At 37.4% G+C, this 15,007-nt stretch overlaps 1 protein-coding gene across 1 annotated transcript in view; it reads right to left on the bottom strand.

The window, feature by feature from the left end:
* The window catches only part of CDH18 (cadherin 18), a gene marked incomplete at both ends in the record, with an annotated part of 338,110 nt that overhangs the window by 196,169 nt on the left and 126,934 nt on the right, over positions 1–15,007 (bottom strand). The gene's annotated exons all lie outside the window — the stretch shown is intronic.

Here is a 15,007-nt window from a genome sequence, read left to right as displayed (position 1 = left end):
AGAGTCTTACACATACAGGGCAAGCAACAAATACTGACTGACTGAACGAATTAGTTGAAATGAATCTTATGAGTGATTTTCCTTTTATATGAGTTATAGAAATAATGGAAGCTTTAGTTGAAACACATGTTACTTTTAAAAAGAGGAAAATATCCAGAGAAGTAGAAAATAACACTTGTTTTATGTTCTAAAAATATGATTCTCCTCCCACATATATCCCAATATTTGGCAATTGTTGCAGGTGATTCTCTGACTTTTCAAATACAAAAGAAAGTTAAATCTCATGGTTTATTGGAATGAGAATAATCAGCTATAGATCAATCTCAGCAGCATATTTCACATAATTCATGTTAATAGAACATAAAACTGATAATTATTTAAATTGTATTCCAAATGCAAAATTGTATATTAAATATGTATTCATTTTGGCTGTAGTCATATTAGTTAAGTGGTTTATATTTAAATCCTTTTTTTTTATTATTTTTATTTTTATTTTTTTATTTTTTTAATTAATTATTTATTTATTTTGCTTTATAACAAATTTAATCAGTTATACATATACATATGTTCCCATATCACCTCCCTTTTGCGTCTCCCTCCCACCCTCCCTATCCCACCCTTCCAGGCGGTCACAAAGCACCGAGCTGATCTCCCTGTGCTATGCGGCTGCTTCCCACTAGCTATCTACCTTACGTTTGGTAGTGTATATATGTCCATGCCGCTCTTTCACTTTGTCACAGCTTACCCTTCCCCCTCCCCATATCCTCAAGTCCATTCTCTAGTAGGTCTGTGTCTTTATTCCTGTCTTACCCCTATGTTCTTCATGACATATTTTTTTCTTAAATTCCATATATATGTGTCAGCATACAGTATTTGTCTTTCTCTTTCTGACTTACTTCACTCTGTATGACAGACTCTAGGTCCATCCACCTCATTACAAATATCTCAATTTCATTTCTTTTTATGGCTGAGTAATATTCCATTGTATATATGTGCCACATCTTCTTTACCCATTCATCCGATGATGGACACTTAGGTTGTTTCCATCTCTGGGCTATTGTAAATAGGGCTGCTATGAACATTTTGGTACATGACTCTTTTTGAATTCTGGTTTTCTCAGGGTATATGCCCAGTAGTGGGATTGCTGGGTCATATGGTAGTTCTATTTGTAGTTTTTTAAGGAACCTCCATACCGTTCTCCATAGTGGCTGTACCAATTCACATTCCCACCAGCAGTGCAAGAGTGTTCCCTTTTTTCCACACCCTCTCCAGCATTTATTGTTTCTAGATTTTTTGATGATGGCCATTCTGACTGGTGTGAGATGATATCTCATTGTAGTTTTGATTTGCATTTCTCTAATGAGTAAAGATGTTGAGCATCCTTTCATGTGTTTGTTGGCAGTCTGTATATCTTCTGTGGAGAAATGTCTATTTAGGTCTTCTGCCCATTTTTGGATTGGGCTGTTTGTTTTTTTGTTATTGAGCTGCATGAGCTGCTTATAAAATTTGGAGATTAATCCTTTGTCAGTTGCTTCATTTGCAAATATTTTCTCCCATTCTGAGGGTTGTCTTTTGGTCTTGTTTATGGTTTCCTTTGCTGTGCAAAAGCTTTGAAGTTTCATTAGGTCCCATGTGTTTATTTTTGTCTTTATTTCGATTTCTCTAGGAGATGGGTCAAAAAGGATCTTGCTGTGATTTATGTCATAGAGTGTTCTGCCTATGTTTTCCTCTAAGAGTTTGATAGTATCTGGCCTTACATTTAGGTCTTTAATCCATTTTGAGCTTATTTTTGTGTATGGTGTTAGGGAGTGATCTAATCTCATACTTTTACATGTCCCTCTCCAGTTTTCCCAGCACCACTTATTGAAGAGACTGTCCTTTCTCCACTGTACATTCCTGCCTCCTTTATCAAAGATAAGGTGAACATATGTCCGTGGGTTTATCTCTGGGCTTTCTATCCTGTTCCATTGATCTATCTTTCTGTTTTTGTGCCAGTACCACACTGTGTTGATTACTGTAGCTTTGTAGTATAGACTGAAGTCAGGGAGCCTGATTCCTCCAGCTCCATTTTTCGTTCTCAAGATTGCTTTGGCTATTCGGGGTCTTTTGTGTTTCCATACAAATTGTGAAATTTTTTGCTCTAGTTCTGTAAAAAATGCCAGTAGTAGTTTGATAGGTATTGCATTGAATCTGTAGATTGCTTTGGGTAGTAGAGTCATTTTCACAATGTTGATTCTTCCAATCCAAGAACATGGTACATCTCTCCATCTATTTGTATCATCTTTAATTTCTTTCATCAGTGTCTTATAATTTTCTGCATACAGGTCTTTTGTCTCCTTAGGTAGGTTTATTCCTAGATATTTTATTCTTTTTTTTGCAATGGTAAATGGGAGTGTTTCCTTGATTTCACTTTCAGATTTTTCATCATTAGTATATAGGAATGCCAGACATTACTGTGCATTAATTTTGTATCCTGCAACTTTACCAAATTCATTGATTAGCTCTAGTAGTTTTCTGGTAGCGTCTTTAGGATTCTCTATGTATAGTATCATGTCATCTGCAAACAGTGACAGCTTTACTTCTTCTTTTCCGATTTGGATTCCTTTTATTTCCTTTTCTTCTCTGATTGCTGTGGCTAAAACTTCCAAAACTATGTTGAATAAGAGTGGTGAGAGTGGGCAACCTTGTCTTGTTCCTGATCTTAGTGGAAATGGTTTCAGTTTTTCACCATTGAGGACGATGCTGGCTGTGGGTTTGTCATATATGGCCTTTATTATGTTGAGGAAAGTTCCCTCTATGCCTACTTTCTGCAGGGTTTTTATCATAAATGGGTGTTGAATTTTGTCGAAAGCTTTCACTGCATCTATTGAGATGATCATATGGTTTTTCTCCTTCAATTTGTTAATATGGTGTATCACGTGGATTGATTTGCATATATTGAAGAATCCTTGCATTCCCGGAATAAACGCCACTTGATCATGGTGTATGATCCTTTTAATGTGCTGTTGGATTCTGTTTGCTAGTATTTTGTTGAGGATTTTTGCATCTATGTTCATCAGTGATATTGGCCTGTAGTTTTCTTTCTTTGTGACATCCTTGTCTGGTTTTAGTATCAAGGTGATGGTGGCCTCATAGAATGAGTTTGGGAGTGTTCCTCCCTCTGCTATATTTTAGAAGAGTTTGAGAAGGATAGGTGTTAGCTCTTCTCTAAATGCTTGATAGAATTCGCCTGTGAAGCCATCTGGTCCTGGGCTTTTGTTTGTTGGAAGATTTTTTATCACAGTTTCAACTTCAGTGCTTGTGATTGGTCTGTTCATATTTTCTATTTCTTCCTGATTCAGTCTTGGCAGGTTGTGCATTTCTAAGACTTTGTCCATTTCTTCCAGGTTGTCCATTTTATTGGCATAGAGTTGCTTATAGTAATCTCCCATGATCTTTTGTATTTCTGCAGTGTCAGTTGTTACTTCTCCTTTTTCATTTCTAATTCTATTGATTTGAGTCTTCTCCCTTTTTTTCTTGATGAGTCTGGCTAATGGTTTATCAATTTTGTTTATCTTCTCAAAGAACCAGCTTTTAGTTTTATTGATCTTTGCTATCGTTTCCTTCATTTCTTTTTCATTTATTTCTTATCTGATTTTTATGATTTCTTTCCTTCTGCTAACTTTGGGATGTTTTTGTTCTTCTTTCTCTAATTGCTTTAGGTGCAAGGTTAGGTTGTTTATTCAAGATGTTTCCTGTTTCTTAAAGTGGGATTGTATTGCTATAAACTTCCCTCTTAGAACTGCTTTTGCTGCATCCCATAGTTTTTGGGTCGTCGTGTCTCCATTGTCATTTGTTTCTAGGTATTTTTTAATTTCCTCTTTGATTTCTTCAGTGATCACTTCGTTATTAAGTAGTGTATTGTTTAGCCTCCATGTGTTTGTATTTTTTACAGCTCTTTTTCTGTAATTGATATCTAGTCTCATAGCATTGAGGTCGGAAAAGATACTTGATACAATTTCAATTTTCTTAAATTTACCAAGGCTTGATTTGTGACCCAAGATATGATCTATCCTGGAGAATGTTCCATGAGCACTTGAGAAAAATGTGTATTCTGTTGTTTTTGGATGGAATGTCCTATAAATATCAACTAAGTCCATCTTGTTTAATGTATCATTTAAAGCTTGTGTTTCCTTATTTATTTTCATTTTGGATGATCTGTCCATTGGTGAAAGTGGGGTGTTAAAGTCCCCTACTATGATTGTGTTACTGTCGATTTCTCCTTTTATGGCTGTTAGTATTTGCCTTATGTATTGAGGTGCTCCTATGTTTGGTGCATAAATATTTACAATTGTTACATCTTTTTCTTGGATCGACCCCTTGATCATTATGTAGTGTCCTTCTTTGTCTCTTCTAGTAGTTTTTATTTTAAAGTCTATTTTGTCTGATATGAGAATTGCTACTCCAGCTTTCTTTTGGTTTCCATTTGCATGGAATATCTTTTTCCATCCCCTTACTTTCAGTCTGTATGTGTCTCTAGGTCTGAAGTGGGTCTCTTGTAGACAGCACATATATGGGTCTTGTTTTTGTATCCATTTAGCCAATTTGTGTCTTTTGGTGGGAGCATTTAGTCCATTTACATTTAAGGTAATTATAGATATGTATGTTCCTATTCCCATTTTCTTAATTGTTTTGGGTTCATTATTGTAGGTCTTTTCCTTCTGTTGTGTTTCTTGCCTAGAGAAGTTCCTTTAGCATTTGTTGTAAAGCTGGTTTGGTGGTGCTGAACTCTCTCAGCTTTTGCTTGTCTGTAAACATTTTAATTTCTCCATCAAATCTGAATGAGATCCTTGCTGGGTAGAGTAGTCTTGGTTGCAGGTTTTTCTCCTTCATCACTTTAATTATGTCCTGCCAGTCCCTTCTGGCTTGTAGAGTTTCTGCTGAGAGATCAGCTGTTATCCTGATGGGGATTCCCTTGTGTGTTACTTGTTGTTTTTGCCTTGCTGCTTTTAATATGATTTCTTTGTGTTTAATTTTTGACAGTTTGATTAATATGTGTCTTGGCGTATTTCTCCTTGGATTTATTCTGTATGGGACTCTCTGTGCCTCCTGGACTTGATTAACTATTTCCTTTCCCATATTAGGGAAGTTTTCAACTATAATCTCTTCAAATATTTTCTCAGTCCCTTTCTTTTTCTCTTCTTCTTCTGGAACCCCTATAATTCGAATGTTGGTGCGTTTAATGTTGTCCCAGAGGTCTCTGAGACTGTCTTCTGTTCTTTTCATTCTTTTTTCTTTATTTTGCTCTGCAGCAGTTATTTCCACTATTTTATCTTCCACCTCACTTATCCGTTCTTCTGCCTCAGTTATTCTGCTATTGATCCCATCTAGAGTATTTTTTATTTCATTTGTTGTGTTTTTAATCAATGCTTGATTCATCTTTACTTCTTGTAGGTCCTTGTTAACTGTTTCTTGCATTTTGTCTATTCTGTTTCCAAGATTTTGGATCTGGGAAATAGAATCTTGGATCATCTTTACCATCATTATTCTGAATTCTTTTTCAGGTAGACTGCCTATTACCTCTTCATTTGTTAGGTCTGGTGGGTTTTTATCTTGCTCCTTCTCCTGCTGTGTGTTTTTCTGTCTTCTCATTTTGCTTATGTTACTGTGTTTGGGGTTTCCTTTTTGCAGGCTGCAGGTTCGTAGTTCCCGCTGTTTTTGGTGTCTGTCCCCAGTGGCTAAGGTTGGTTTAGTGAGTTGTGTAGGCTTCCTGGTGGAGGGGACTAGTGCCTGTGTTCTGGTGGATGAGGCTGGATCTTGTCTTTCTGGTGGGCAGGTCCACGTCTGGTGGTGTGTCTTGGGGTGTCTGCGGACTTTTTATGATTTTAGGCCACCTCTCTGCTAATGGGTGGCGTTGTGTTCCTGTCTTGCTAGTTGTTTGGCATAGGGTGTCCAGCACTGTAGCTTGCTGGTCGTTGAGTGAAGCTGGGTGCTGGTGTTGAGATGGAGATCTCTGGAAGATTTTCGCCTTTCGATATTATGTGGAGCTGGGAGGTCTCTTGTGGACCAGTGTCCTGAAGTTGGCTCTCCCACCTCAGAGGCACAGCACTGACTCCTGGCTCCTCAATTTGGGATGATTTGTTGTCTATTCATGTATTCCACAGATGCAGGGTACATCAAGTTGATTATGGAGCTTTAATCCGCTGCTTCTGAGGCTGCTGGGAGAGGTTTCCCTTTCTCTTCTTTGTTCTCACAGCTCCTGGGTCTCAGCTTTGGATTTGGCCCCGCCTCTGCGTGTAGGTCGCCGGAGGGCGTCTGTTCTTCGCTCAGACAGGACAGGGTTAAAGGAGCAGCCTCTTCGGGGACTCTGGCTCACTCAGGCCGGGCGGGAGGGAGGGGCACGTAGTGCGGGGCGAGCCTGCAGTGGCAGAGGTCGGCGTGACATTGCACCAGCCCGAGGCGCGCCGTGCGTTCTCCCAGGGAAGCCGCCCCTGGATCCCGGGACCCCGGCAGTGGCGGGCTGAACAGGCTCCCGGAAGGGCGGTGTGGACAGTGACCTGCGCTCGCACACAGGCTTCTTGGCGGCGGCAGCAGCAGCCCCAGCGTCCCACGCCCGTCACTGGGCTCCCCGCTTTCAGTCGTGACTCGCGCCCGTCTGTGGAGCCTCTTTAAGCAGCGCTCTTAATCCCCTCTCCTCGCGCACCAGGAAACCAAGAGGGAAGAAAAAGTCTCTTGCCTCTTCGGCAGCTCCAGAGTTTTCCCGGACTCCCTCCCGGCTAGCTGTGGCGCATTAGCCCCCTTCAGGCTGAGTTCTCGCCGCCAGCCCCAGTCCTCTCCCTGTGCTCTGACCGAAGCCCGAGCCTCAGCTTCCAGCGCCGCCCGCCCCGGCGGGCGAGCAGACAAGCCTCTCGGGCTGGTGAGTGCCGCTCGGCACCGCTCCTCTGTGCGGGGATCTCTCCGCTTTGCCCTACCCAGGTATGTGGGGAGTTTCTTGCCTTTTGGGAGGTCTGGGGTCTTCTGCCAGCGTTCAGTAGGTGTTCTGTAGGAGTTGTTCCACGTGAAGCTGTATTTCTGGTGTATCCGTCTTAAATCCTTAATGTATGGATTTAAAAATTCCATTTTACTAGTCAGGGTACTAGCAAGCTATACAGTGTGGATAATTGTACATAAGGATTATTCATAAATCTGACAATATCTTCTCATGATACTATATAAAATCATCAGAAGAAAATTGACACAGTGGTATGATTGAATACTCCTGAGAAAAGGCCTTAGCTTTTAAACAAAGGAAGAAAATACAAGGAGGAAAGTTCAATATTTCTAGAATAAGAGAATATATATATTTTTTCAAGTCACAAGAAGAAAGATTAAAAACCTTTCACTCCAATGACCCACATGATGGGCATGATAATAAAAAAAAAAAGGCTTTATCAATATTAGAAAAGAGAAAAGCAATGTGGACAGCCCTGAATGTACTCCATGAGTTCCCAGAGAGAGAGAAAGTAGAGTCAATCCATCTAAGCCTTTATGGTGCCTCTATCTTCCTCAGATGAACATGGGCCTGGTCTAGGGAAGTAGTTTCTAGTCTTGCCTGCTCCAGGCCTCTTAGTCAGGGATGCCTTATGGAAATCCACATGGAATCTTCTTTCTGTCCCTGGCAAGTGGGAACATTTTTAAATACTGTATATGCTGCAGCTACTCAATGGCAGATAAATTCTATGTCTGTTTATATATGCCTGTCTTTTCAAACTCTGGCTGTTTTATCATTTCTGTGGAGAGCTGTATTCATTTGGGAACCAGCAATTCCAGTCTATATTCCAGAATTGGTTATGTTCTTGATAATGAGATTATTTTAGTGAAATAACTGATATGAACCCATATTTTCAAATATGGAAGTCTTCTGAGAATTATTAGTTTCATCTGTTTTTCTTAAGAACATCACTACCATTTTATAATTTTGCACATTGAGATCAAAGACTTGTTATTGTTTTCTTTATAGCTAATTGTATTACAACTTAGTAGATATATAGAATAATAAGATCTGTGATAGTAATCCTTGGAATCCAAAGGTCAAGAAAGTGGTTTTCTATATTGCATGTGTCTAATTTGACTCAATAAATAATAAAATATTTCTAAAAGTTATCTTTTAAATACTTATGTGTTTGAAATTATGACATGAGTTAAAAATAACCATAAATCCAAAGTTATTGCATGAGGAGAATATTGTAAATAGGAAACAGTATAGAAATAATTGAAAATAGGCATAATTTCCATCCATAAAAAAAGTTGTAGTTTTTGATAAGTGTGTGTGAAATTAAAATAAAACAATGTATCTATATAAATGATGATTTTTGGAAAAGAGAAATGGGAGAAGGAAAGAGAGAGAGTTCTGAATATATGTGTTTCAATGTTTATGTGCCTTGAAGAGATCGTGATAGGTGATTACACCCTTTGGACTTCAGAGGAATGCTCACCAACTTTGACTTGAAGGTGAAAGAGCAGGACACGACTAGGAACTGGATGCTCTTAGAATAGGATATAATCGTAGTTTCCATCAAATGTATTCCTTACGATAGTCAAAGTCAGTCTGTTTCTCTTCTCTACAGGGTCCCAAACATGACTGAGTCTTCTTCTCTACAGGACCACTAATATAACTGAGGCCCCTCTTTTCCACCACACTACCTGGACCCTAATCAGCATCCCCTCTGTCCTGAAATACTACATGAGTTATATTCCAGCTGATACCTGTCTTTGTTTTTCTAATATAGAAATATTTCAATGATCAGGGTTTTTAACAGGTTAATTCAGCATCTATTCAATACAGTTGTATGCACAGGCATGCTCACTGATTATATACACATCTTTAATCTCTTAACATGCTCATATTTTGTACTGGGTTGTATATGCTCATCTATGTTGTCTTATTCAATGCTTCCAAATGTCATTCAAATGGGTCTGTGAAAGGTTAAATAAGGTTTCCAAATTATACTTCAAAAATAATAAGTGAAATCAGGATCCAGACCACAGTTTGCTGACTCCAAGTCTTTCCACTAAGGATCCTAATCCATATTCTAAAGATATATCTTTATTTATTTAGTGAAATACAGTTGAGTTACAATGTTGTGTTAATTTCTGCTGTACAGCAAATTGACTCAGTTATACACATATATACATTCTTTATTCTTTTCCATTACGGTTTATCCCAGGATATTGAATATAGTTCCCTGTGCTATACAGTAGGACCTCATTTATCCATTCTTTATGTAATAGTTTGCATCTATTAACCCCAAACACCCAGGCCATCTCTCCTCCACCCCCACACCCCCTTGGTAACCACAAGTGTATTCTCTAGGTCTGTGAGTTTGTCTCCATTTCGTAGATAGGTTTATTTGTGCCATATTTTAGATTCCACATCTAAGTGATATATGGTATTTGTTTTTCTCTTTCTGACTTAATTCACTTAGCATGATAATCTCTAGTTACATCCATGTTGCTGCAAATGGCATTATTATTATTATTATTTTTTAATGGCTGAGTAGTGTTCCATTGTATATATGCACTACATCTTCTTTATCCACTCATCTGTCGATGGACATTTAGGTTGTTTCCATGTCTTGGCTATTGTGAATAGTTCGGCTATGAACATAGGGGTGCATGTATCTTTTTGAATTAGAGTTTTGTCTGGTTATATGCACGGGAGTGGGATTGCTGGATCATATGGTAATTCTATTTTTAGTTTTCTGAGGAACCTCCATACTGTCTTCCATAGTGGCTGCACCAATTTACATTCCCACCAACAGTATAGGAGGGTTCCCTTTTCTCCACACCCTCTCCAGCATTTGTTATTTGTAGACTATTTAATGATGACCATTCTGACTGGTGTGAGGTGGTACCTCATTGTAGTTTTGATTTGCATTTCTCTAATAATTAGCAATGTTGAGCATCTTTCCGTGTGCCTATTAGCCATCTGTATGTCTTTTTTTGGAGAAACGTCTATTTAGGTCTTCTACCCATTTCTCAATTGGGTTGTTTGGGGTTTTTCTTGTTGTTGAGTTGTATGAGCTGTTTGTATATTTTGGAAATTAAGCAATTGTTGGTTGCATTGTTTGCAAATATTTTCTCCCATTCCGTAGGTTGTCTTTTTTCTTATGGTTTCCTTTGCTATGCAAAAGCTTGTAAGTTTGATTAGGTCCCATTTGTTTATTTTTATGTCTATTGCCTTGGGAGACTGACCTAAGAAAACACTGATATGATTTATGTCAGAGAATGTTTTGCCTATGAACTCTTCCAGGAGTTTTATGGCGTTGTGTCTTATATTTAAGTCTTTAAGCCATTTTGAGTTTATTTTTTTGTATGGTATGAGGGTGTGTTCTAACTTCATTGATATGCATGCTGCTGTCCAACTTTCCCAAAACCATTTTCTGAAGAGACTTTCTTTTCCCCATTGTATATTCTTGCCTCCTTTGTGGAAAATTAATTTACCATAGGTGTATTGGTTTATTTCTGGGCTCTCTATTCTGTTGTATTGATCCACATGTCTATTTTTCTGCTAATGCCATGCTGTTTTGATTACTGTGGGTTTGTAATATTTTCTCAAGTCTAGGAGGGCTACGCCTCCTGCCTTGTTCTTTTTCCTGAGGATTGCTTTGGCAATTCTGGGTCTTTTATTGTTCCATATAAATTTTAGGATTATTTGTTCTAGTTCTATGAAAAATGTTATGGGTAATTTGATAAGGATTGCATTAAATCTGTAGATAGCTTTGGGTAGTATCACTATTTTAACAATATTAATTCTTTCAATCCAAGAGCATGGGATACCTTTCCATTTCTTGGGATCATCTTTAACTTCCTTTATTGATGTTTTATTGTCCTCAGCATATAAATCTTTCACCTCCTTAGTCAGGTTTATTCTAAGTATTCTAATGTGTTGGTGAGATTTTATAAGATATTGTTTGTTTACATTCCTTTGCTATTTCATTGTTAGTGTAAAGAAATGCAACCGATTTCTTTATGTTAATCTTGTATCCTGCTAACTTGCTGAATTCATTTATCAGTTCTAGTAGTTTTTGTGTGGAGTCTTTAGGATTTTTTATATACAGTATAATGTCATCTGCATATGGTGATGATTTTACCTCTTCCCTTCCAATTTGGATACAATTTATTTATTTTTCTTGTCTGATTGCTGTGGCTAGGACTTCCAGTACTATGTTGGCTAGATGAAGTGAGAGTGGGCATCCCTGTCCTGTTTTAGAGTTTAGTGGGATGGCTTTCAGCTTTTCACCATTGAGTATTATACTGGCTGTGGGTTTGTCATAAATAGCTCTTATTATGCTGAGATACATACCCTCTATACCCGCTTTGGTAAGAGTTTTTGTCATGAATCGATCTTGCATTTTGTCAAATGCTTTTACTGCACCTATTGAGATAATCATGTGTTTTTTTTTTCTTTTCTTTTGTTGATATGGTGTGTCAAATTGATTGATTTGCATATGTTGAACTATCCTTGTGAACTTGGGATGAATCCCCCTTTGTCATGGGGTATGATCTTTTTTATGTGTTGTTGGATTCAGTTTGCTAGTATTTTGTTGGGAATTTTTGCATCTACATTCATCAAAGATATTGGCTTATAATTTTCTTTTTTGGTGGTATCTTCATCTGATTTTGGTATCAGGGTGATGGTGGCTTCATAGAATGTCTTTGTGAGTGTTCTCTCCTCTTCAATCTTCTGGAAGAGTTTGAGAAGAATCGGCAAATGTTCTTCTTTGTATGTTTGATATGAAGACACACCTTTAGACCAAAAGTGTTTTGTATGTTCAATTTATTCTAGATATTACTTAATGTACTGTTACAATATTTTTCCCAGAGATATCCCTGTCCTATTTTACCTTCTGAAAAAAATAGATTCTACTATTTTCCTAAAGTACTTATTAAACTATGTCTCATCAAACTTATTTAGCTTCTGAGTATATAAGACTCTGCACAATTTATCCTATGAATGAGAGTTATATATCAAGCTCCAATTGCTTACTTAGAATACCATGCTGCACTTGCATGGAACAAACAACACCAGTGCTCTTCAATGGCACATATCTAAACAGTTGGAAAACCATATCAAAGGTAAGAAAAGTTTTATGGAGATGAGAAAATTAAATTTAAGGCCACAGACATTTGTTTCTTTTTTTATTGTGGTAAAATACACATAACACAAAATGGCAACAGACATGTTTTAGTCACTTATCATAATGTGATGTTGTATGCAAGGAGGTGTGTTTAAACAAAAGTAAGATAGGTATGTTTCATCTCAAGAATAATATAGTGTATTCACATATATAACATAAAAATACAAACAATGACTACATTCGTCAAAATGGGTATATAAATCATAACTGCAGGCAAATATTAGGAGCTATCCAGGGTATCATGAATATATTGTCTCTCATCTCTAAAATAATCATGTAAGGTACTCATTGGTTTCCTCATTTTATAGATGACAAAATAGTGACTCAGACAGAATAAATTACTTTTCTGAAGTCATAACCACTAACACTTTCCACTATACCATGCTCATTTTCTTACATAAATGTAGTTACTGAAAGTCATGATTTGATTGTGGTAGCCCACAAATAGTATATCAGAATGGTTCATTGAGAAAACAATGAAAAAAGAAATTGAAAAAAATTAAAAGCTTTAACCTCCATGTTTCAATAAATTATTTTGTTGAGTATTCTATGCTCCTGACCTACTGTCCAATACTTTCTCTCTTTTGTCCATTGAGAATCATCATTTTTAATATTCCTGAAGAGAATGTGCTACAAATGTGAATACTGAAAGATGTTGAGGCAATATAAAGATTGAGAACTACAGCTACAGATAAAAAGCCATATACTTAAGAAGCACTGGGTAGAGAACAATTAATTCTAAAAATCAAATTGGTTTCCATGAGTCATTCAACTTGCCTGGCTTTTAATTAAACTCAATGCAGCAAAAGTGTTAATATTATTGACTGTATTTACATATAATTATCAAGTGCCTTAAACAAAAGACTATTCCTTTGGGTCTACCACCCCTATCAATCAGCTACATCTAGCAGTCAATCAAGCAGTCAGCTGGAGGGAGCAGTTCACCAGTGTTTGGTAGGACTGAAGGAATGTGAACAACAATGAACCATCTTGACAGGCATATTTGCTGTTTCTGGATTTGTTTTCAAGTGATGATATTAGAGGGAACTGAGCATTTTCAGTGGGTAGAGGCCGTGTCAACAAAACCATAAGTAAAACCATAAATGCTCAGCTAACAGAAGAAATGCCACATATAAGGCATCATAAATATTTATTCACACAATGAATACATAAATAAATGCTTTGAGAATGTGGAACAAATGTCAATTGTGGGCCATAACTGTGTATGATACTGACACACACATGCACATAATTTCTAATAAGTATATCACAATTTATAATACATATAACATTATAAGTTGATAGATAGCAGAGGGCTTTTCAAAGCTATTTATGAATTTGCTTTTATTTTAGTTTTCTGAGGTTTGCACGTGCAGCTTCTGCACAGGGAAGGATTGGGACCACAAAGCCCTCATCTTTTAATACTTAACTTACTCCTGCTTTGGAAGAATGCTTCACAAACTAAGAATGACAGTCTCCTATGGGTCTTTTGCAAGCACAGGTGTGCCCACACCAAAGCTTGCCATCCGTACATTTTGGCAGACTCCCAGGGCTGTGCATGTATTCATGTACCTGAACATTCCCAGTAGGAAGAGTTTTATTTTTTTTCCCACAAGAATAGCCCATAGTCTTTGTCAATATCATAGCAGTTTTTTATAATTCTCATTCTGTGAAACTCCTTAGTTATCATCAGATTTAGAGAAAAAATAGAAAAGCCTTTAAAAAAAAAAGCATATGGAATTTTAGTGACTAAAATGGGGCAATACAGTGAGAAAAAAAAAAAAAAGGTGAAGAAGAAAAACAAGCCAGGGTCAAGAAATACAAAGAGAACAAATAGTGTTTGTAGTGCATAAATTACTGTAAATAAAAATGATAACTGGTAGTAGAGATACAGAAAAGGATGAGAAATATGGCTGAGTTATTGAAATGCTTAAGCCATGAATTTTGGGGAAATATTCTGTTAACAAAATGGGAAATTCATGTGTTTTAAAAGAAGGCTGACATGTATCTCTGTGAAGGAACGACAATTACTCTTAGAAGAAAACACTCGTACTGTATTGTTGCTTGGAGAAGGGGAAAGCCCCCTTGTAGGTGTCAGGTGAACAAAGAGAAGTAAAAGAAGTTCCATATTTATCTGCATAATAACAATTGAGTTTCTGTAGAATATTCTGGAAGTTGTTGAGAAGATGGAAACAAGAAAAAAGTGGTGCAAAGAGTGAGAGGGGGCCTCATTGAAATAAAATGGTGGTTCAAATTTCCAATGAGACAGATTAATGAAGAATTTGGAACATTTTTCTATTTCCAGTTGATTTCTTTTTGCATGAGCCATAATTACCTCCCACACTTCCTGAACCTTCAAAAAATTCTAGTTCCTCCAGGATCCTGTGTTAGCAGTGTTTTGGGCATTGAAGGAATGGGAACTCTGTTCTCCATCAGAGGCAGACAGAAGATAGTAGCCCTAAGAGCTAAAATTGGACTTGGGACCTGGCAAACCATAGAGAATCTTCCTCCCTTTTTCTACTTGAACCTTCAAAAAAATACTGTGTGGGGGGGTGCTTCCCTGGTGGTGCAGTGGTTGAGAGTCCACCTGCTAATACAGGGGACACGGGTTCGTGCCCCAGTCCGGGAAAGATACCACATGCCACGGAGCAGCTGGGCCCATAAACCATGGCCGCTGAGCCTGTGCGTCCAGAGCCTGTGCTCCACAATGGGAGAAGCCACAGCAGTGAGGGACCCACATACCATAAATATATATATATATATATATATATATATATATATATATATATATATATATATATATATATATATATATATATACTGGAGACAGCACTTATCTTCCCAAACTG

Source organism: Hyperoodon ampullatus (assembly GCF_949752795.1).
Source record: "Hyperoodon ampullatus genome assembly, chromosome: 4".
NCBI lineage: Eukaryota > Metazoa > Chordata > Mammalia > Artiodactyla > Ziphiidae > Hyperoodon > Hyperoodon ampullatus.
The sequence above is the reverse complement of the archived record's forward strand: the minus strand, read 5'-3'. Positions and strand labels throughout refer to the sequence as shown.